Raw genomic sequence first — 25,334 nt, 5'->3', positions numbered from 1 at the left:
GGAGGGAAACACTCGGCGAAAAGGGGGCGTGGCTTCACGGGAGGGTCCCCGTTTTCGTCAGTGAGGGGGCATGCCCAGCGCTCTGTGAGCTGCTGGCATGCCCCCAGGGGCTGATTATGAGTCCGGGGGGCCCAGGGCACTTGAGACAGGGGAGCCCTATCTCATTGCTGTGCCTGCTGGGGGTTGGGGGCGTGGCCTAATCGCGGCCCGCGCGGCCACGCCCCCTTATGCAAATTCCGATTTTTGTTTTTATTTTTTTTATGGGATTTTGGCCCCTCAGCTAGGGCTAAATCCAGAGGAGGTGGTCGCTCCCCCCTACACACCCGCACAGGGAGAAGAAAGCAGGGAGACTGCTGCCTCCCTGCAACACCACAGACCTGCCAATATGCAGCAGCGTGTGCTGACTGTAGCACAATGCTGCCACTGTTGCTGGCAGGACGGGGGGGGGGGGGGGGGAGCTTCTGAGCTGGGACAGAGCTACTCCAGCCGGGGGGGCCTCTAAAACTGTGGGGCCAATGGTACGTATCCCCCGCCCCCCCCCCTTAATCCGGCTCTGCTGCTGGAACCCCCCCATTAATCCGTACCCCCTGATGCCCCCTCTCCCTCTGTCTCCACTATTCACCGCTGCTCTGCTAAGCAGAACAGCGAGTACAGGAGCTTTCCAACTGCCCCCCCCCCCCACCGCAGGACACTGCGACCCGCGGGTGGGACAGCGGGACAGACCCCAAAAAATGGGACTGTCCCGCGAAAATCGGGACATTTGGGAGGTATGGGGGTGTGTGAGGGGTATGTCATACAGACAGACGGGCACCGGCTCACTGTGTGCTTGACCCCCCACATCGGCATACTCAGCAGGGTCTCTCTGGTGCGGAGGAGCGTCACTTTCTGACACACTCCACGCTTCTTAGCTGCAGTTTAGTGAGGCACCTGCCGCTGTGCAGGTTCCATACTGCCTCTGTTATCTCCAGCCCCGGCAACCCCACCGCTAGCTGCAGCGCTGCCACCCGCAGTGGAGTGCGCCCAGCTCATTCACACACTTTAGCTGGCGGGTAGCGCTGCAGAAATCCGAGCTGTTTGCAGGCTCTGACCCACTCCTCCCTCCAGCCGCAGCGTCTCCTGGGAGCTAACCAGTCACTCCCAGTCTCCCCTTACCACAGTGCCCGGAAGCCGTGAGGTCCGCGCCACGTGCATGCTATGACCCCCTCCTCCCTCCAGCCGCAGCATCTCCTGGGGGCTAACCAGTCATTTCCAGTCTCACCTTACCACAGTGCCCGGCAGCTGCGCGAGGTCTGCGGTGTGTGACTGAGGAGGGGGGAGGGATGCGGACTGGCAGAGAAAGCAGGACTCCAGCCTGAGAGAGTCAGCCATGCCAAGTCTCCAGCAGCAGCAGATCCCAACAGGTTGAAATGGAACAGCAGCAGCCAGCAGCAGTGACTCCGGTAAGACACATCTGTCTGTCACCACTGTTTTGTCCCTAATACCAATCTCTCCCGTGCCCTGTGTTCTGTCATGTCCCTGGCCTTGCCCTGCCACCCTTATTCTGGCCCTTTCACCCTTATCCTGGCCCTGTCACCCTTATGCTGGCCCTGTTACCCCTATCCTGGCCCTGTCACCCCTGTGCTTGCCCTGTGAACCCTATACTGGCCCCGTCACCCCTGTCCTGGTCCTGCCGCCCCTACCCTGGCCCTGTCACCCCTATCCTGTCCCTATCATTTCTGTCCTGGCCCCGTCACCCCTGTCCTGGCCCCGTCACCCCTATCCTGGCACCGTCACCCCTGTCCTGGCCCCGTCAACCCTGTACTGACCCTGTCACCCCTGTCCTGGCCCTGTTACTGCATACCCTCCAACTACCTTTTATGGCATGTACAGTACCCGCAGCGCCTCCAGACCTCTCCCCAATGCACCACACCTCCGCACCTTCCCCTCCACCACATGCGGCACTCCACCCCTCCCCCACATGCTGTGCCTCCAGACCCCCTACACCACCCGTGGCTCCCACTCCTCCACCCCTTCACCACCCACAGCACCTCCAGGCCCCTTCCACCATTCACCCCCCTTATACGTCTCCCCCCACACCTGCCCCCCTCCACCCGCAGCATCTGCAGACACCCTCCTCCATCAGCGGTCCCCCCCTCACCCACCCCTCCCCCACCAATGGCACCCCTGCACCTGCCCCTCCACCACCTGCAGCACCTCCGGACCTCCTTTCCCATCCGCCGCAACACCCGTACATGCCCCTACCCTACCCATGGTGCCTGCGGTCCCCTACCCAACCCCCGGCACACCCGTCCCTTCCCATCCCACAGCACCTCCGGAACCCTTCACCCATCCACAACATCCCCACACCTGCCCCTCTCCCACCCGTGGCACCCCTGCCCCTCCCCCACCTGCGGTGCCTCCGGACCCCTCCCCCATCTGCATCCCCCACTCCTCTGCCCCTCCCCCACGCGCAGCACCTCCCGAACCTTCCCCATCCGGGCCCCACCCCCACTTCTGCCTCCCCTCCACCCGCAGCATCTACAGACACCATCCGCAGTCCCCCCCGCACCCGCTACATTCTGTACATCGTGCCCTGCAGGTGCTGTTCACGCCGTCGCAAGGGGCTGCGCCTCCTTCACCATCGCACGCCCTTTCATTGTGCAATATTTAACCACTAACAAAGGAATGCAGGTAATACTCCATATAATACAAATATTAAACCCCAGAAAGGCATGCAAGGGTTAAGGGGGCGTAGCCCCTTGCGACGGTGTGAAGAGCGCCCGTAGGGCGCGATGAAGCACCTAGTTGTATTATATGTACCATTTCGAGCTCGGGGCTTATAACATGCCCATAGTCAACTAAACGGTCAAGGTCATCCTCCCACAGGTTCGGAGCGAGTTCCTCCAGCATGGTTTGAATAGCCAGTCTTGTGGTAGTCAGGGCAGCATCACCGTGGCTGGGTAAGCCATTTCTTGATTGAAACTTTGTATCTAAGAGATACTTCCCATGACTTTCCAACACTTCAAACAGCCCTTTGTGCTTCATTAAAGCCATCTGAAAGATTAAACATATTTGCATTTGCTTAGTGTTTGTATTCATGCAGTTGATGGTGGGACTGTCTAATATAATGCTATCATTCTGTTGAGAGTGGGACTGTCTAATATAATGTAATGTCTCCCTATGTTGATACGGTTCCCAATAACTTTTATAAATATGTCTCCAATGCTGCATTCTGTATCTATTCTGAGACATGGGTCACTCTCAATTTACAACTTATTGACCATTTCTGTCATTCCCTGCTCTTGATAATTAACTGTAGCTCGGATTTCCTGCTCAGGAAGTCTCCAGATCATTGCTAGCAGAGCATTAATTAGGGAAACCAACACCAAGCTCTTAAAATCTATTACAGGTTGAGTATCCCTTATCCAAAATGCTTGGGACCAGAGGTATTTTGGATATGGGATTTTTCCGTATTTTGGAATAATTGCATACCATAATGAGATATCATGGTGATAGGACCTAAATCTAAGCACAGAATGCATTTTTGTTACATATACACCTTATACACATAGCCGGAAGGTAATTTTAGCCAATATTTTTTGTAACTTTGTGCATTGAACAAAGTGTGTGTACATTCACACAATTAATTTATGTTTCATATACACCTTATACACACAGCCTGAAGGTCATTTAATACAATAGTTTTAATAACTTTGTGTATTAAACAAAGTTTGTGTACATTGAACCATCAAAAAACAAAGGTTTCACTATCTCACTCAAAAAAGTCCGTATTTCGGAATATTCCGTATTTCAGTATATTTGGATATGGGATACTCAACCTGTATTGCTATCAAAATTATACAGATTACTTCCAACACAATAAAACAGGGCAAAAAAATAATAATCAAGAAATGATTATTAAATTAAGTAAATTAAAATAAACAGATAACAAAAAACAAAAACAAAACTCTCAATACCACTTATGACCAACAGGTGGTATAGAACCCTTCTGTTAAACTTGTGCATTATTTAAGCAATGTCGTTTGTAGACTATAACTATGGCAGGAATATATTTATACCATTACAGTACCTATTTTTTTAAATTACATACTGTATTTGGGGTAGAGATTACCTTTTGGAAGGTCTGTTCTACTAAAATAGGAGAGTTAAGACTTTCCCTTTGACAAGTTATGGTAACAGTGCAGATTATCTATTTATGACATTACCTTTAAAATTTCTCCAAGACCATTAGAAATCTGGCGACGTGTAATGGTCTGTATAAATGACCGGTCCAGAAACGTGGCAGCCGGTGGAGTGTAGCTTCCCAGCTTGTTTTTGCAATTGCAGAAATTGATTCCATTCTTGGCTCCCACACTTGCATCCACGTAAGACAGGAGGGTTGTGGGGACCCGGATATAGGGCGTGCGACGCCTGTAAAGAGAGGCAGCTAGACCGACAATGTCCAAACAAACGCCCCCTCCGATTGCTATGATCGGCTCGGTGCGTCTTTCAAGGCCGAACTTGTGGACTTCATCCAGTATCTTCAGGACTAGCTCCATTGACTTGGTTTCCTCAGTGGTTTCAAGAGCTAGGATCTTATAAATGACCTGATTCACCTCAAAATATCTTCTGACTTTGGAGCCGTATAGTTTTTCCACTGTCATGTCCATCACAACAAAGCGCTTTTGGATCTTCTTCTGGTAAATCTCCAATTCTTGGGGATCAGAAACATGGCCATACAAAAGGGTCATGTTACTGGGTTCTAGAAGATTCTGACTTTCAATCACTTTGTAGCAGAAGTAAATTGGAGTTTTAACAGTCCATGAAACACCGGACTCCAACACATTTTCACTTCTGTTTAAGAAGACATATGAGAGTATATGTTATATTGACATTTTACCTTGTTGGTTGTTATACTACAATGTACTGCAAGAGAACCTTATAATATTTTCATAGGTTGCATGAATGTAGCCGCAAGACCCCCACTAACCCATGTGCACATGTGACACCAGAAATTACCATTCAGGCATATCCTTGGGCAGTTCATAGAGTCCTGAGGGTCTTTCCAGTTATTGGTAAATGGGGAATCTACATTGACTGTCAACCCCAGCTGCTAGGGTTTATGAGAAGGGGCAGATAAAACCCAGAGTGGCCAAATTTCCCTTTATCTGTCTGGATCATAGAAGTGAAAGTCAGCAGGAAAGCCGACACTGTAGCACTATAAGGAACAGTCACCACAGGTAATATTATGCAGAGACCAGCAGAGTTGTCTTTCTAAAATATATTCAACAGTTCTAACCGTGGCATTGGATATGGCATACATGAGGAGTGAAGAATCTCGCAGCACCGACACAAGGTATGTATATCAGGGCGGTGGTGGACCTGGCATATGACAGGCCAAAACTATTACTAATCTATAATGGTTGCCAGTTCATGGATTCAGAACGCTCCCTCTGAGTATGGGTTGGATTTTGAGTGGACTCTTGAGACATCCTAATATTTGCAGCACCCAGAGTACTGTAGATGTGTGCATTTTGTGGGTAACATATCCCCTTTTGCACAGTATTTTAAAGCCTAATGAAGGATTGAGTCCAAATTGAAGAACCCTGTCTGGTACCTTGATGCTATTTAGGGAACTGAATTTCAGATTAACAGTGTGACAACACAGCCGGCGCGTTGTGTCACACAGTGGTAAAAGACACGCAGCTACTTCCCTAGCCCTGGTCTGACCCATGGACTACACTAATTGTTGATCTGTATTTGGCTATGTAGTAGGCAATATTGTATTATATTGTATGATGTTATTGTTACAAGGGTACAGTTATGTTTTCGATGTATATATATGAATGTATTGGTTATTGGGTTATAGTTTGTCAAATAATGTTCCCCCCATATGACTGCGCAGATAACCTGTGTGTTTGCTGTTGTGTAGATACAGCCAGTCTCAGATGTCAGGCCATACACCCCCCTCATTCTTCCCCACACAATGGATTCCAGGCCACACAATCAGATTAAGTAAGGTTACTTTAGTTAACATCTATTGTGGCCTAGGGGACATGCCTGGACAAGTGAAAATAGGTTTGCTCTGAAACTGTCTGGGGGTGTCGCCTTATTGTAGGAAAGACAAAGGTTTGATAATAGCAAAGGGGGGAGGTGAGAGAGATCTGGGACAGGAGGTGAGAGGGTGGCAGGAGACTGACTAAGAAGTAATGTTCTGTCAGGAGCTCCAGGAGGGATTGTCGTGTAGAATTGGATCACAGAAGTGTGCTGAGCTGTTTATAACCCATTCTGTTCAATAAACCACTGTTGGTTTTCATCTACCACCGTGACTGAGTGATTTGGAACCCAGTATCCTCACATTTGGCGGCAGCGGTGGGATCACTCAAGACACCAGCAGAAAGGAATAAACCACAGCAGGCAATGGATTCTGCCCCGCTATGCTACCGATACAGCAAGAAGGATCAACTACAGGACCTCTGTCGAACAAGACGGATTGAGTTTAATGCATCGGACACCAGAGCAGTCTTAATGGCAAAGCTAGCTGAATGGGACCAAGAACACCCTGGGCAGGAAGATGATGAGGACTGCATCCCAGAGCAGGCCGAGGGTCAAGGAACCACTGGAACCGCTACAACAGGCCCTGCACTGGTCGTTGGAAGTACAGATCAGTTGCGGGAGTTGCTGGCAGCACTAGGGCAAGGAGCATCAGTACTGGGAGCCGCATTGGGGGCGCAGACCGGTATAACCGCCCCGGCAGTGGCGGTAAGACAGACCTCCCGGCTGAGGTATAATGAGGTCCCACCTTTTGATGAGGTCAGTTCGGATATTGATACTCATTTGCAGATGTTTGAATCTGTTATGATAATGCATGGAATTGAGGCAGCAGAGTGGCCTCGATATTTGGTACCCAGTCTGAGAGGGCGGGCACTGGAGGCATTCCATGCCCTGAGACCAGAGCAGATCCTGGTATATGAGGAGGTACGGAGTGTGCTGCTTGCCAGATATGCGGTGACCGCTGAATCGTATCGCATAAAGTTTCGGTCTATGGCGCGGAAAGGAGATGCCTCATTTATAGAGTTCAATAACTTGCTGCGGAGGAACTGTGATAAGTGGCTGGCTGTGAAGAAGGCCCTTACTGTAGCAGACATTAAAAATGCTTTTATTTTGGAGCAGCTGCTAAACAAGATGCCTCCAGAGATCAGGGAGTGGGTGGCAGATCGGAACCCTACCACTCCGGAAAAAGCAGCACACCTAGCAGATGAGTTCACAGCTAACAGGCCTCGGTGGAGAGGTGCCAATACAGAGGAGAGGACAACCCTCCGACGGCCCCAGCAGGATCGTGAGCTACCATTGTTCCCCCACCGGCCAGCCCCAATACATACCCCAGCTTCCCTAGCCAGAAATTCAAGGTCTCGGGGACCAGCATCACCTGCAAGCCGACGCTGCTAAAACTGTGACCAGGTGGGGCATTTACTTCGTGACTGTACACGGGTAAGACGGCCATTCCCAGGTACCCAATCTGCCATGTCGCGGGTGGCTGTGTGCCACGAATCATTTGGAACGGGCGAGGTGGACTACTTTCCTGATGCGCCAGAGGCGGAGGAAGTAGCATACCAAGTAGAGGTGGTAGCAGCTATTGGGAAATCCACCCCGGATAATATGAAAACCCACCTACAACCTGTAAAAGTTAATGGGAAGGAGCTGCAAGGGTTGAGAGACTCTGGAGCTTCTATCACCCTTATACGGCCAGAATTAATTCCCCCCTGCCAGATACTGAAGAAAAGGAAAGTTAAAATTTCCATGGCAAGAGGGCAGATCACTGTAATACCTATGGCAAGGGTACACCTGGACTGGGGCCTGGACTCTGGAGAGGTAAATGTTGGACTTTTGGATGGATTACCCACTCACGTCATTCTGGGCAATGATCTGAGTGCTGGATTGGCTAGTTACTTTGTGGGAGCTATCACCCGAAGCCAAGCACAGGCATTGGAGACAGTGCATGAGGACCCTCTCATGCCAGCACCAGGAGTCTCTGTGGAAGTGACAGCCACAAACCCTGAACTGTTGGCGGTGAGTAACCCTGTACCAGACTTGCCTGACTGTGATGAGAATATGGGGGAAGTAGATAGGGTAGCCTTTAGGGAAGCCCAACGGACCGACCCCTCCCTAGCTAGCCTCCGCAGGGCAGCGGGACGAACAGATTGGGGGCCTCAGGAGGATCGCATTATGTGGGAGGAGGGGAGACTGTACCGGGTGCCAGCAAAAGCAGACCCATTAGAGCCCGGGGTCCTAAGAAAACAGTTGATTGTTCCTCAGCAGTACCGTGCCCGGTTGCTGGCCCTTGCCCATGACATTCCCTTAGCAGGCCACTTAGGGGTTCGGAAAACCCGTGCCCGGCTGCTGCGACATTTCTTCTGGTCTGGGGTTAACCAGGAGGTAAAACAGTATAGAGAGTCATGTGAGGTCTGCCAACGCCTCGGGGGACCCCCACGCCGGGTTCCCCTACAACCCATGCCTGTCATAAGTGAGCCATTTAAGAGAGTGGCCATGGACATTGTGGGGCCTTTTAAGAAACCAAGCCGAACAGGAAAGAGATACATACTGACTGTAGTTGATTACGCGACTAGATACCCTGAGGCAGTGGCACTGGCATCCATAGATGCTGAACATATCGCCCAGGCTCTTATGGATATTTTTAGTTGTGTAGGATTTCCCCAAGAAGTAGTTACTGATCAGGGTACGCAATTTCAAGGGGAATTGCTGCAGACAGTATGGGACAACTTTGGGGTCCATCCCTTACGCACCACCCCTTATCACCCCCAGACTAATGGTCTCTGTGAGAGATTCAGTTCGACCCTAAAGCAGTAGCTGCGGGCATTTGCTGAATCGAAGGGGGGAGACTGGGAGAAGTCCTTGCAACAGCTATTATTCGCGTACCGCGAAGTGCCGCAGGATTCAACCGGATTTTCTCCTTTTGAGTTACTATATGCCCGAAGGGTAAGGGGACCACTTGACCTAGTCAGGGAAAGCTGGGAAGGGTCATTTCAGGAACCTGAGGTTCCCATCTTGGAATATGTAGTCCAAATGAAGGAGAAACTGCACAGGCTGATGCAGCTTGCGCATGACCACACCCTGGGTGCGCAGGAAAGACAGTGCCGGTACTATAACCAACGAGCGCAGGACAGGGAACTAGAGGTTGGACAGAAAGTGATGGTGCTAGTACCTGCCCGAAAGCATAAGTTACAGGCGACCTGGGCAGGACCTTATACTGTAGTGGATCGGCAGGGACGGGTAGATTACATTATTGCCCTAGACCAAACAGGGAAGCGGGTGGGTACCTACCACATAAATAGGTTAAAGAAATATGTCACCAGGGAGATAGGGGCGGTGGCAATCTGTTGCCCACCTATGGATGACCCAGAGACCGACCCCATCCCTGACATTCTAGCAGCCACCAAGAGGGACCTAGGAGTGGAGGCAGTGCCCATAGGCTCGCAATTAACCGAAACCCAGGCCCTACAGATGAGGGAGGTATTGGAGGTAGAGAGGCCACAATTCACAAGCAGGCCAGGGCGCACTCATGTAGTGGCCCATCATGTCAATACCGGGGAGGCTCGGCCCAATAGGCAACCCGCTTATCGGGTGAACCCCAGGGTGATTGATATGATCAAAAGGGAGGTCGATGAAATGCTGGCGCTTGGTGTTATTGTACCGTCCCATAGTCCCTGGGCCGCCAGCGTAGTCCTAGTGCCCAAGAAAGATGGCAGTACCCGCTTCTGCGTGGACTATAGGAGGCTGAACGAGGTGACAGTGACAGACGCATACCCCATGCCCCGGGTAGATGAGTTGTTAGACAGGTTGGGAATGGCACGCTATGTATCCACTCTGGATCTTAGCAAAGGATACTGGCAGATACCCCTTACCAGGGAGGCACAGGAGAGGTCTGCATTCAGCACCCCATTTGGCCTCTTTGAATTTACTGCCATGCCCTTTGGGATGAAGAATGCCCCAGCCACCTTTCAGCGTACCATAGATCACCTACTGACAGGGTGTCAGGACTTTGCCCAGGCATACCTTGATGACATAGCCATTTTTAGTCAGACATGGGAGGAGCATCTGCAGCATGTGGCCCAGGTGTTGGCACGGATCAGCAAGGCAGGGTTAACAATCAAACCTGACAAATGTCAGATGGGGATGGCAGAGGTATTGTACCTCGGGCATAGGGTTGGCGGAGGCCATATTCGTCCAGAGCCAGCTAAAATTGAGGCCATCCTGAAATGGCCTCGGCCCACTAACCAAAAACAGGTACGTGCCTTCCTTGGAACAGCAGGGTACTACCGTAAATTTGTGCCCCAGTACAGCACCATTGCCAAACCCCTGACTGACCTAACGACAAAAAAGTACACCCGACAAATTGACTGGAGCCCAGAGTGTGAGCAGGCTTTTTCCCAGCTGAAGGACATTTTGTCCCAATCCCCAGTGTTAGCAGCCCCCGACTTCCGCCGGCGGTTCATTGTGCAAACAGATGCCTCAGGTTGTGGAATAGGAGCTGTGTTGAGCCAAGTAGGGGAGGATGGTTGTGAACATCCAGTTGCCTTTCTCTCCCGAAAACTTCTGGACCGTGAGATAGCCTATGCCACTATTGAAAAGGAGTGCCTGGCCATAGTCTGGGCACTCAAGAAATTGCAGGCATATGTGTACGGGCGCGAGTTCTCAGTGGTAACAGACCACAGTCCCCTTAGTTGGTTACAGCGCACTGCCGGAGACAATGGACGACTGCTGAGATGGAGCTTAGCCCTACAACTATACAATTTCTCTATCTCTCACAAAAAGGGCAGAGATCATGGGAACGCAGATGGCCTGTCCCGTCAGCAGGAACCAGACCAAGCGCCGAGCAAGCCCAGGAAATCCCTCGCTACAAATACCCAGGGTACAGGAGAATACCATTACTCTCAGCAAGCTTAAGCCACCCAGGACACTGGGCTTGGAAGTAGAGGGAGGAAATGTGACAACACAGCCGGCGCGTTGTGTCACACAGTGGTAAAAGACACGCAGCTACTTCCCTAGCCCTGGTCTGACCCATGGACTACACTAATTGTTGATCTGTATTTGGCTATGTAGTAGGCAATATTGTATTATATTGTATGATGTTATTGTTACAAGGGTACAGTTATGTTTTCGATGTATATATATGAATGTATTGGTTATTGGGTTATAGTTTGTCAAATAATGTTCCCCCCATATGACTGCGCAGATAACCTGTGTGTTTGCTGTTGTGTAGATACAGCCAGTCTCAGATGTCAGGCCATACACCCCCCTCATTCTTCCCCACACAATGGATTCCAGGCCACACAATCAGATTAAGTAAGGTTACTTTAGTTAACATCTATTGTGGCCTAGGGGACATGCCTGGACAAGTGAAAATAAGAATTTACTTACCGATAATTCTATTTCTCGGAGTCCGTAGTGGATGCTGGGGTTCCTGAAAGGACCATGGGGAATAGCGGCTCCGCAGGAGACAGGGCACAAAAAGTAAAGCTTTAGGATCAGGTGGTGTGCACTGGCTCCTCCCCCTATGACCCTCCTCCAAGCCTCAGTTAGGATACTGTGCCCGGACGAGCGTACACAATAAGGAAGGATTTATGAATCCCGGGTAAGACTCATACCAGCCACACCAATCACACTGTACAACCTGTGATCTGAACCCAGTTAACAATATGATAACAGCGGAGCCTCTGAAAAGATGGCTCACAACAATAATAACCCGATTTTTGTAACTATGTACAAGTAATGCAGATAATCCGCACTTGGGATGGGCGCCCAGCATCCACTACGGACTCCGAGAAATAGAATTATCGGTAAGTAAATTCTTATTTTCTCTATCGTCCTAGTGGATGCTGGGGTTCCTGAAAGGACCATGGGGATTATACCAAAGCTCCCAAACGGGCGGGAGAGTGCGGATGACTCTGCAGCACCGAATGAGAGAACTCCAGGTCCTCCTTAGCCAGGGTATCAAATTTGTAGGATTTTACAAACGTGTTTGCCCCTGACTAAATAGCCGCTCGGCAAAGTTGTAAAGCCGAGACCCCTCGGGCAGCCGCCCAAGATGAGCCCACCTTCCTTGTGGAATGGGCATTTACATATTTTGGCTGTGGCAGGCCTGCCACAGAATGTGCAAGCTGAATTGTATTACACATCCAACTAGCAAAAGTCTGCTTAAAAGCAAGAGCACCCAGTTTGTTGGGTGCATACAGGATAACAGCAAGTCAGTTTTCCTGACTCCAGCCGTCCTGGAACCTATATTTTCAGGGCCCTGACCACATCTAGCAACTTGGAGTCCTCCAAGTCCCTAGTAGGCGCAAGACACCACAATAAGCTGGTTCAGGTGAAACACTGACACCACCTTAGGGAGAGAACTGGGGACGAGTCCGCAGCTCTGCCCTGTCCGAATGGACAAACAGATATGGGCTTTTTTGAGAAAAAAACCACCAATTTGACACTCGCCTGGTCCAGGCCAGGTCCAAGAGCATGTTCACTTTTCATGTGAGATGCTTCAAATCCACAGATTTGACTGGTTTTAAACCAATGTGTTTTGAGGAATCCCAGAACTACGTTGAGATCCCACAGTGCCACTGGAGGCACAAAAGGGGGTTGTATATGCAATACTCCCTTGACAAACTTCTGGACTTCAGGAACTGAAACCAATTCTTTCTGGAAGAAAAATCGACAGGGACGAAATTTGAACCTTAATGGACCCCAATTTGAGGCCCATAGACACTCCTGTTTGCAGGAAATGCAGGAATCGACCGAGTTGAAATTTCTTCGTGGGGCCTTCCTGGCCTCACACCACGCAACATATTTTCGCCACATGTGGTGATAATGTTGTGCGGTCACCTCCTTTCTGGCTTTGACCAGGGTAGGAATGACCTCTTCCTGAATGCCTTTTCCCGTAGGATCCGGCGTTCCACCGCCATGCCGTCAAACGCAGCTGCGGTAAGTCTTGGAACAGACATGGTACTTGCTGAAACAAGTCCCTTCTTAGCGGCAGAGGCCATAAGTCCTCTGTGAGCATCTCTTGAAGTTCCGGGTACCAAGTCCTTCTTGGCCAATCCGGAGCCATGAGTATAGTTCTTACTCCTCTACGTCTTATAATTCTCAGTACCTTAGGTATGAAAAGCAGAGGATGGAACACATACACCGACTGGTACACCCACGGTGTTACCAGAACGTCCACAGCTATTGCCTGAGGGTCTCTTAACCTGGCGCAATACCTGTCCCGTTTTTTGTTCAGACGGGACGCCATCATGTCCACCTTTGGTAATTCCCAACGGTTTACAATCATGTGGAAAACTTCCCCATGAAGTTCCCACTCTGCCGGGTGGAGGTCGTGCCTACTGAGGAAGTCTGCTTCCCAGTTTCCATTCCCGGAATGAAACACTGCTGACAGTGCTATCACATGATTTTCCGCCCAGCGAAAAGTCCTTGCAGTTTTTGCCACTGCCCTCCTGCTTCTTGTGCCGCCCTGTCTATTTACGTGGGCGACTGCCGTGATGTTTTATCCCACTGGATCAATACCGGCTGACCTTGAAGCAGAGGTCTTGCTAAGCTTAGAGCATTATAAATTTACCCTTAGCTATATTTATGTGGAGAAAAGTCTCCAGACTTGATCACACTCCCTGGAAATTTTTTCCTTGTGTGACTGCTCCCCAGCCTCTCGGGCTGGCCTCCGTGGTCACCAACATCCAAAACTGAATGCCGAATCTGCGGCCCTCTAGAAGATGAGCACTCTGTAACCACCACAGGAGAGACACCCTTGTCCTTGGATATAGGGTTATCCGCTGATGCATCTGAAGATGCGATCCGGACCATTTGTCCAGCAGATCCCACTGAAAAGTTCTTGCATGAAATCTGCCGACTGGAATTGCTTCGAAGGAAGTCACCATTTTTTTTACCATGGCCCTTGTGCAATGATGCACTGATTTTAGGAGGTTCCTGACTAGCTCGGATAACTCCCTGGCTTTCTCTTCCGGGAGAAACACCTTTTTCTGGACTGTGTCCAGAATCATCCCTAAGCACAGGAGACTTGTTGTCGGGATCAGCTGCGATTTTGGAATATTTAGAATCCACCCCTGCTGTTGTAACAGTATCCGAGATAGTGCTACTCCGACCTCCAACTGTTCCCTGGACTTTGCCCTTATCAGGAGATCGTCCAAGTAAGGGATAATTAAGACGCCTTTTCTTCGAAGAAGAACCATCATTTCGGCCATTACCTTGGTAAAGACCCGGGGTGCCGTGGACAATCCAAACGGCAGCGTCTGAAACTGATAGTGACAGTTCTGTACCACGAACCTGAGGTACCCTTAGTGATAAGGGCAAATTTGGGACATGGAGGTAAGCATCCCTGATGTCTCGGGACACCAGATAGTCCCCTTCTTCCCGGTTCGTTATCACTGCTCTGAGTGACTCCATCTTGATTTGAACCTCTGTAAGTGTTCAAATTTTTTTAGATTTAGAATAGGTCTCACCTAGCCTTCTGGCTTCAGTACCACAATATAGTGTGGAATAATACCCCTTTTCTTGTTGTAGGAGGGGTAATTTAATTATCACCTGCTGGGAATACAGCTCGTGAATTGTTTCCCATACTGCCTCCTTGTCGGAGGGAGACCTTGGTAAAGCAGACTTCAGGAGCCTGCGCAGGGGAAACGTCTCGACATTCCAATCTGTACCCCTGGGATACTACTTGTAGGATCCAGGGGTCCTGTACGGTCTCAGCGTCATGCTGAGAGCTTGTCAGAAGCGGTGGAACGCTTCTGTTCCTGGGAATGGGCTGCCTGCTGCAGTCTTCTTCCCTTTCCTCTATCCCTGGGCAGATATGACTCTTATAGGGACGAAAGGACTGAAGCTGAAAAGACGGTGTCTTTTTCTGCAGAGATGTGACTTAGGGTAAAAACGGTGGATTTTCCAGCAGTTGCCGTGGCCACCAGGTCCGATGGACCGACCCCAAATAACTCCTCTTCCTTTATACGGCAATACACCTTTGTGCCATTTGGAATCTGCATCACCTGACCACTGTCGTGTCCATAAACATCTTCTGGCAGATATGGACATCGCACTTACTCTTGATGCCAGAGTGCAAATATCCCTCTGTGCATCTCGCATATATAGAAATGCATCCTTTACATGCTCTATAGTCAATAAAATACTGTCCCCGTCAAGGGTATCAATATTTTTAGTCAGGGAATCCGACCAAGCCACCCCAGCTCTGCACATCCAGGCTGAGGCGATCGCTGGTCGCAGTATAACACCAGTATGTGTGTATATACTTTTTATGATATTTTTCCAGCCTCCTGTCAGCTGGCTCCTTGAGGACGGCCCTATCTATAGACGGTACCGCCACTTGTTCTGATAAGCGTGTGAGCGCCTTATCCACCCTAAGGGGTGTTTCCCAACGCGCCCTAACTTCTGGCGGGAAAGGGTATACCGCCCATATTTTCTATCGGGGGGAACCCACGCATCATCACACACTTCATTTAATTTATCTGATTCAGGAAAAACTACGGTAGTTTTTTCACATCCCACATAATACCCTCTTTTGTGGTACTTGTAGTATCAGAAATATGTAACACCTCCTTCATTGCCCTTAACGTGTGGCCCTAATAAGGAATACGTTTGTTTATTCACCGTCGACACTGGATTCAGTGTCCCTGTCTGTGTCTGTGTCGACCGACTAAAGTAAACGGGCGTTTTAAAACCCCTGACGGTGTTTTTGAGACGTCTGGACCGGTACTAATTGTTTGTCGGCCGTCTCATGACGTCAACCGACCTTGGCGCGTGTTGACATTATCACGTAATTCCCTAAATAAGCCATCCATTCCGGTGTCGACTCCCTAGAGAGTGACATCACCATTACAGGCAATTGCTCCGCCTCCTCACCAACATCGTCCTCATACATGTCGACACACACGTACCGACACACAGCACACACACAGGGAATGCTCTGATAGAGGACAGGACCTACTAGCCCTTTGGAGAGACAGAGGGAGAGTTTGCCAGCACACACCAAAAACGCTATAATTATATAGGGACAACCTTATATAAGTGTTTTCCCTTATAGCATCTTTTTTATATATTTCTAACGCCAAATTAGTGCCCCCCCTCTCTGTTTTAACCCTGTTTCTGTAGTGCAGTGCAGGGGAGAGCCTGGGAGCCTTCCCTCCAGCCTTTCTGTGAGGGAAAATGGCGCTGTGTGCTGAGGAGATAGGCCCCGCCCCTTTTTCGGCGGCCTCGTCTCCCGCTCTTAACGGATTCTGGCAGGGGTTAAATATCTCCATATAGCCCCCGGAGGCTATATGTGAGGTATTTTTAGCCAAAAATAGGTTTTCATTGCCTCCCAGGGCGCCCCCCTCCCAGCGCCCTGCACCCTCAGTGACTGCCGTGTGAAGTGTGCTGAGAGGAAATGGCGCACAGCTGCAGTGCTGTGCGCTACCTTAAGAAGACTGAGGAGTCTTCATGCCGCCGATTCTGGACCTTCTTCTTGTTTCAGCATCTGCAAGGGGGCCGGCGGCGAGGCTCCGGTGACCATCCAGGCTGTACCTGTGATCGTCCCTCTGGAGCTAATGTCCAGTAGCCAAAGAAGCCAATCCATCCTGCACGCAGGTGAGTTCACTTCTTCTCCCCTAAGTCCCTCGTTGCAGTGATCCTGTTGCCAGCAGGACTCACTGTAAAATAAAAAACCTAAGCTAAACTTTTCTAAGCAGCTCTTTAGGAGAGCCACCTAGATTGCACCCTTCTCGGCCGGGCACAAAAATCTAACTGAGGCTTGGAGGAGGGTCATAGGGGGAGGAGCCAGTGCACACCACCTGATCCTAAAGCTTTACTTTTTGTGCCCTGTCTCCTGCGGAGCCGCTATTCCCCATGGTCCTTTCAGGAACCCCAGCATCCACTAGGACGATAGAGAAAATAGGTTTGCTCTGAAACTGTCTGGGGGTGTCGCCTTATTGTAGGAAAGACAAAGGTTTGATAATAGCAAAGGGGGGAGGTGAGAGAGATCTGGGACAGGAGGTGAGAGGGTGGCAGTAGACTGACTAAGAAGTAATGTTCTGTCAGGAGCTCCAGGAGGGATTGTCGTGTAGAATTGGATCACAGATGTGTGCTGAGCTGTTTATAACCCATTCTGTTCAATAAACCACTGTTGGTTTTCATCTACCACCGTGACTGAGTGATTTGGAACCCAGTATCCTCACAAACAGCATAGTCCAACATAAAGACTGGGAGTAGACCTCTCTAATGGCAGAACTATTGCCACAGCAGACTATGCAGCTGCCTCAGGGCTAGCCTTGAGGAAATTTGGATATACAGGTTGAGTATCCCATATCCAAATATTCCGAAATACGGAATATTCCGAAACATGGACTTTTTTGAGTGAGAGTGAGATAGTGAAACCTTTGTTTTCTGATGGCTCAATGTACACAAACTTTGTTTAATACACAAAGTTATTAAAAGTATTGTATTAAATGACCTTCAGGATGTGTGTATAAGGTGTATATGAAAGATAAATGAATTGTGTGAATGTAGACACACTTTGTTTAATGCACAAAGTTATTAAAAATATTAGCTAAAATTACCTCCCTGCTGTGTGTATAAGGTGTATATGTAACATAAATGCATTCTGTGCTTAGACTTGGGTCCCATCGCCATGATATCTCATTATGGTATGCAATTGTTCTAAAATACGGAAAAATCCGATATCCAAAATACCTCTGGTCCCAAGCATTTTGGATAAGGGATGCTCAACCTGTATTGTCCATCTGCTACGGAGATCCTAGCTCTCTACTCTTCTAAACATGTTTTGGGGACTGGTGCATAGAAAATGAAGCCCCATTTAGTCTTTCAGAGCTAAAGCCCAAAAGGAGTTTCCTTGCCAGTGTGCCATCCCCTATGCATGATCAGAAGAGTTGGAGCGGATCACCAGGCTGACACTTAAATTTTGCTATTGGCCTGGCGACTGAGTGTTAGATTACTACCACCTTGTAAAAATTCCTGTGTTGTCGCAAACTAGGCAGGAATAAAGTAGATATTGCTTCTAATAAATCTACTTGGCCTGCGGTCTGAAAGAGTCCTAACAGGGGCATATTAACGCCTGAGGGGGCTCATGTGAAGTGAGCCCTGCCTCTGAGCAGCAGCCCCCAAGCCTAGAGGTAGCCATCAATCATCGATGGTTAGAAATCATTGATGGTTGCTCACCTATAGCTGATGGTTTAACCTTCCATTATGAGATTCAGGTAATTTTCCGCCACTGATGTTAGCCGTGGGCCTGATGTTTTCCTTTTAACATTTGCACTGTAGTGCGGAATTACTAAGCTGCCATCTAGAATCCCAGCACCACTGGGCCATCATCGAGTCCAGCGGGTTACAGTTCAACAACGCATCAGTCAGTGCATGACATGTGCCGAGATGGGCTTCCATGCCTCGCTGACTTGACACTGTCGGAGCTCAGCTGTCAGTCAGCAGTCTAGCCCCGCCTCCGTCTTACTCACATACTGTATGGAGGAAACTTGCCCCTCTCATTCTGTCTCAGATGTCAGTGAGAGACAATTCTCTTTTGTGCACATGTGTAAAAACCATTGTTGGTATGGGACTGCACAGTTTAATACCATCGATGGTGCCTCTCATTTTTCCATTGAAGGCACACTGCTGGCCCTCCCTACCCCAGCCACACATCTTAATTTGTGTGCTGTGACGCAGGTCCTTCCTTCTCCTCAGCGCCATCTGCCCAGTGATATCTTCAGGAAGATGGCACATATGCACAAGAGAGCAAAGGCTCTGGCACAGTTCCAGAGTCTTTGCTTTCACTGTGCTGCACCATCTTCCTGAAGATATCACTGGGCAGATGGCACTGAAGAGGAGGAGGAGGTACCCACTTGTGCCTTTGCATGAGGTAAGTATAATCTGAGTGTGGTGTGTGCAGTGTGGGCTCGCCCGGACCCAGAGGCTCATGTGCACTACACTCCCTGAATACGTTTATGAGGCCTAATTACACAAAGTTTAAGTGCACCACCACATCTGTGACACTACTACATTAAAGTGTTCCCACCTAAATCTAGACTGCATCTTGTTGTCACTACATTATAGTTGACCCTCTGGGAGAGTTTCTGGAAGGCAGGTGCACAATGCAACGATCAATGGGGTCAGTGGGGGTGGGGTCAAAATGATGTGCTTCCTTGAGAATTGTGTCATCTCATCCCCTACCCCAGTAACAGCCATTGTACTAGGAGTTTAGCCTACTTTGCCCAGGGTCCACGGGGACCCAGATGTTCTGGGAGAGTAGACACGTATGAACTGTATGTTATTAAATTTTTAGTTTGTGACTCTGTGTAGAAAGAAGCGTTAAGTTCAATACTTTTACTATTCAGATTTACATACAGTATGTAACAGGGGTGACATCACCAGGCCTCATAACAGACTTGTGAGAGGACCCAATGCTGCCAATCCACCCTGTTCTTCTACTGGGCCCACCTGATATCAGGGCACCATAAGGGCCACTGTAGTGATGGTAGTTGTGCCACAGTTTTGGAATATACTGTATACAGCCATTAAGCCATATGTTCCAACTCTCCTACAATATCAGGGAGAGTCCCAAAATGCAGCGGCCTCACCAGGACTTCCGATTGAGGTAGCCAGTCTTCCACATACCGCCCACTTCACTTGGGAGTCCGAAGTCCTGATATTTCAGCAGTAGATTGTGGGCCCACCCCCACTGCAGTTGGCTTCCCAATCCATCCTCACCTCCAACATGGTTGACGTTTTCAATACTCTGCCAGAAGGTTTCTTTTTAAGGCTGTCATGTATGCAGTAAGCACATTTAGGTGGCATTTCAATTAAATTTAATGTTGGAGTGATACATCTGAAGGGTGTGCATGAAAATGTACAATTTTAGGATACCATACATGAGGGGAGTTGTATCAAACCTTTGAGAGATATAAAGTGCAGTTGCCTATAGCAACTCATCAGCTTCTATTCATCATTTACCTAGCATAGTCTATGAAATGACATTTACATGCTGATTGGTTGGGGTCTGGATTAATAGATCGAAAGTGTTATAGTCGTCAGTCAATAGGTCGACACTAAATGGTCAACATGCATTAGATCGACAGGTGCAAGAGATTGACAGTTCCAAAAGGCTGACAGTGGTTAAAGTTAACAGGTACAAAAAGTTGTCGGATCAAAGGGTCAACATGACAGTGGTCGACACACAAATGGTTGACACAGTATTATTTTGGCCCAAATCTTGTATATTATTTGACCACTATCAGTACAAATGTGTACCCTTGGGGCCTGGCTTTTCTCACAGGGTGGCTCAGGTTACTATTCCCAATGGATAGTAATTCAAGCAAACAGGAAAACATGTGAAAACCCCATGTGTCAACCTTTTGTGTGTTGACCATTGTCATGTCGACCCTCTGAACCAGTCGATCTCTTGTACCTGTTCACCTCATGCATATTCACCATATTGTGTCGACCTATTGACTATCAACCAATACATTGTTGATCTATTATCCAGATACTGATTGGTTGCTATGGCAACTTCTCCAATTTTTCTCTCTCGAAGGTTTGATACGTCACCCCCCATGGTGAGAAGGAGATAATGAAGAATGATGATGATATTGGGGGCCATTGGAGAAAGATGATAATGATGATGATGATGATGATGATAAAAGCTACAGCAGCTATTCACAGGGAATGAGAGGCTAATGGTGGACTTTAGTTGGTGGTGAATGAGGGATTAATGAATTATTGAATATATTGCTTAATAACGAATTAATTATGACAATATTATTATTATTATTATTATTATTATTATTATTATTTTTTCTACCTATGATGATTAAAAAGTACACAGGAAGATTTACAATTGTTCTGCTCCCCAGTGCCAATCTTCACCCCACATCATTCTTTGTAGCGTGGAGCAATTACAGCTCTGTCTGCAGGTGAATAAGTGACCCGTCAGGTCTGTGCTCAGGAAGAGGGCTCTTCCCACAGCTGGAGGCTCTCACATAGATGGGATTCAGGGACTGATTGAGAGAGGTACCTTAACCAGAAGTTAATTCTCATCACCGATGGGGTGAGATCTGCGCATGTTCAGATCTCGTTCTGCGACATCAGTTGCAGTGCCTGATTGAATTGCTGCGGCTGATTGGGGCGAGGCGGGGGTGACGACAGAGCATTTTACAAAGTCAGACACGTTTTGTAGGCGTGCCGAGGCCAGGGTCTATGTCTCCCGACTTAATGGCCCCATACACCTATGCGACATGTCCGACCGTCATGTCGCAGGCCATCACCCTGGCAGCCTCCCGGGTGGCAGGATCGCCCAAGATACATCACATGCTGTCCTTTTGCACACAATGTATCTTGTGTGATCCCAGCCATGCCTGCAGAGTCGGACATGATCGTTAGTGCAGCACGTTCAATCTGGAGGATCCGATGCTCATGGGAACGCGCATCGGATCGGAAAGACCTGCAAAATGGCCAATTCCACCCTTTAGATTTCCTGTGCCTCTGCAGCGTGATCTGACCGGACATCCTGGGTAACCTGAGGATTACTGGATGTCTGATGCTCACACAGATGATGTGATGCTGAGTCCTAGGATGCAGCAGCAGACCACAGAAGCCGGCAGTTGTCCAATATTAACTCAAGATACCCCCTGCGGCTTTTGCATGTTTTAGCACAGTCGCTGCGTACAAAGATCTAGTGGATGGGCAAATTGCATCCATCTCTGAATTAGGCCCTCAGTTCTGGCCCAACGCTGCTCCCCCAAGAGGGCAAGCTGGTATTTGTAGTTCCACAACACGCTCTTACTTTTACCTGTGAGCCTTTGCTGAAACTAGTTGACGGTCAAACTGAGCATTCATTTGCAGAGAGCTGTGCCAAATGCGCTGAATTTTTTTTTTTTACAATATAAGTAACTTTTACCATACATAGGAACATACATGAGTACATACATTGGAACATACATGTTAGTTTAGCGTTGGACACAATAATGCACTGTGCCCATTTCATGTACACTTGCACTAGTGAGCTAAATCATTTGCACTAGTGAGTTAAATCATTTGCACTTGTGAGTTAAATCATTTGCACTTGTGAGTTAAATCATTTGCACTTGTGAGTTAAATCAATATACTTCTGTAAGTGAATGGCTGATGGGACAGTTTCATACTAATTTCCCTGTTGGGAACTCTGATGGTCACAAAAAGCCCCTTGGGGTATGATGTACAGTACTTACATTCTGGCCTGAGAAACAATGACCTGATTTTCTTCTTGCCAGGGTGGGAAGACGCCTTTATCGCTTTCAACACGACACCAAGTGTTTTTCACTTGCATGAGCTGGTATTCCTTCTGTCCATTCCTGCTAGCTGCTGTGCCACCCTTCATGGCACCTCTCACTGGTGTAACTGGGTAGAGTTCGCCCACTGGCATATCTGCAGACTCAGAATGTTTTGATATACAAGATTACCTCCTAGAAAAATATGATCCGTCCTCCAGAAAAGGACATGTTTTATAGCTTTAGGCAGCCAGTGGCTGCAGAAGGGTTGGACCCAGACGGGGCATCATCACTATTTTATGAAACCTGCGTTGTATAACTTCAAAAATGTGTGTATGTCAGGGGGGTGGGGTGCTGGAACACGGTGATTGTAATCAGAGTGACAGCTTGGGAAAGGCCTATTGACATCATCGCTTATTTAACATTACTTTCTCGTCTGACAGAAGGTGATCTCTGAGTTATACAATACTGTATATTCTATAATGAAACAATATTTTGGAACACTTGTAATCAGTTCAAATAAAAACTTAGGATCATCTGCAGGTAGGTGTCTGCAAACCCTTTATGTCTTACAATGGTATTCCCCCAGGATCCTGGCTGTCAGCATCCCGCCAGCCATAGTACCGACATGGGAATCCCGAAAAGAACAGGATCCCTGCAATGAAATTCCAACAGTCAGGATCCCAGAGGTAAGTATGAAGTGCCAGGTTAGGTTACCTGCGGGAAGGGGGGTTAGGTGTAAGCACACTCTGGGGGATGGGGGCTTGGGGGAATTAGGGTCAGGCTGCGGGGTGAGGGTGGTTAGGACTAGGCTGCAGAGAGGGGGAGTTAGGGTTAGGCACCAACGGGGGATTGTTGGGGTTAGCCACTAAGGGGGGAGGGTTAGGTTTAGGCTGCGGGAAGGGGGTGGGGTTAGGTTTAGGCACCACTGGGGGGAGGTTAGGGTTAGACACCAATAGGAGAGATTAGAGTTAGGCTGCAGACAGGGAGGGTTAGGGTGTAGGGGAGGGAGGTTAGGGTACCAAACTAATCCCTGTCGGCATTGCCGTGATCGGGATGCCGGCATTGGTATATTGACCACCGGCATCCTGACCGCCGGGTTTTTATACTGAACCCCTTACAACACCAGCCGACCCACTGTCTATCTGTATCCCTTTTGTTTTTGTATATGTGTATATTTACCTGTCTCACATTCCCCCCCACCTCCCCCTCCATGAAGGTGCCCTCATTAGGTTACTTAAACTTACCCAGTGTCAGAAGTTTATCTAGTGGTCTGAGTGACCCTGGCAGACTTTGGGATTGGTGCCCCCTTATATTACCCCCCCCTCCCCCCAGCATATCTGCATAAAAAAAGGGCTTGGTCTCATGGGGAAGGGGAGTGGCCAACCAATAGTACCCCAATTCAAATGACGCCACACAGTAGTTTCCTTTACTCACATTACACTGCATAGCAGTGTCCCTTATCCACATTACATATTCACTTTGTGCCAGACTATAGTACCCGTTATAGACAATACACCACACACTAGAGCCCATTATTCATGTTACGCTGCACAGTAGTATTTCTTATACACATTATGCCACACAGTAAAAGTGCCCCTTACACATTATGCCCATTATGTGTGTTACAGGGAGTGATAGTACTTATCAAACCCCAACATTCCCCCCATCCCGGATCCACCACTGGCCTCCTCACGCACTGCTCCCCATACAGTTTAGGACAACCCTCCTCATATGCTGCTCCCCATACACAGCATGACACCCCCCTCACAGACTACTCCCCATACACTGCATGGCACCCCCCCCCCCTCACAGACTACTCCCCATACACTGCATGGCACCCCCCTCACAGACTACTCCCCATACACTACATGGCACCCCCCTCACAGATTACTCCCCATACACTGCATGGCACCCCCCCTCACAGACTACTCCCCATACATTGCATGGCACCCCCCTCACAGACTACTCCCCATACACTACATGGCACCCCCTCACAGACTACTCCCCATACACTACATGGCACCCCCCCTCACAGACTACTCCCCATACATTGCATGGCACCCCCCTCACAGACTACTCCTCATACACTGTATTGGCAACCCTCCCCCCTCACAGAACTACTTCCCATACACTTCATGGCACCCCCCTCACAGACTACTCCTCATACATTGCATGCCACCCCCATCCTTCCCCTCACAGAACTACTCCCTATACACTGCATGGCACCCCCTCACAGATTACTCCCCACACACTGCATGGAACCCCCCTCACAGACTACGCCCCATACACTACTGCACTCTCTCCCAGAACAATTTATGAGAATGTGCCATACACAATGCAAACACAAGGAGGGGCAGCAGGGGGATAAAGGAGCTGTGTATCCAGTACTCACATGCAGGCTCTCTAACAGGCATCCCCACACTCTATGTCCTGCGCCAGCCATGTTCTCCCACCACCCACTCCACTGCGCATGCGCAGCACCCCTCCACCCAATCACCAGGCCCAATACCCGAGCATGCGCAGTGCTGTGCTCCAGCCGGAGGCTCCGCGAGAGAGTGAGCCTGAGTTATTGAGCCCCCATGCCTCCCCCTTAATGTGGCTCAAATTCTACCCCCTAGTTGTGGGTGGCACCATCCGGCGGTGCCCCCCTCAACCGTCTGGCGCCCCCTGGTGAGTCCCATCCTGGCCAAGGGGTAGATACGCCCCTGCCCATTGGAGAAGGGACATTTATCCAGACAACTCATTGATGCTTTGTAGGAGAAGGAGCTGAGCTGGTCACCAAATTGTTAACAATATGCAAGAGTAAAGCCATCAGACCCAAGCTTTGACCATTTTAAGATGAGGTCACCACCTCCAGCTTGCCAGTGAAAGTGGCCTCTCATGAAACTACATGTGCACCATTGGAAGAGCCCTCTTTCTAGAGAGATCATATAAACTCAATCTAATGATTATAACTGATATCCTTTATCTGCAAATCTTCAACATATTCAGCAGAATCAAACAATGTTAAAAGATCATGAGTTGAGCTTAGAA

The 25,334-nt window shown here is 49.0% G+C and overlaps 1 protein-coding gene across 4 annotated transcripts in view; it reads left to right on the top strand.

Moving 5' to 3' along the window:
• Window positions 1-25,334, top strand: part of LOC134958441 (D-threitol dehydrogenase-like) — a 173,573-nt gene that overhangs the window by 1,140 nt on the left and 147,099 nt on the right. For 3 of the 4 annotated variants that reach the window (XM_063941051.1, XM_063941049.1, XM_063941050.1), the window contains exon 2: window positions 22,888-22,987. The exons of the other annotated variant lie outside the window; for it this stretch is intronic. The gene's annotated coding sequence lies outside the window, so the exon portion shown is untranslated. The remainder of the gene's footprint in view (window positions 1-22,887; window positions 22,988-25,334) is intronic. 4 annotated transcript variants of the gene reach the window in all.

The sequence above is a fragment of the Pseudophryne corroboree genome, chromosome 9 (genome assembly GCF_028390025.1).
Source record: "Pseudophryne corroboree isolate aPseCor3 chromosome 9, aPseCor3.hap2, whole genome shotgun sequence".
Taxonomy (NCBI): domain Eukaryota; kingdom Metazoa; phylum Chordata; class Amphibia; order Anura; family Myobatrachidae; genus Pseudophryne; species Pseudophryne corroboree.
Note: the sequence above shows the minus strand (reverse complement) of the source record. Positions and strands in the feature narration are given on the sequence as shown.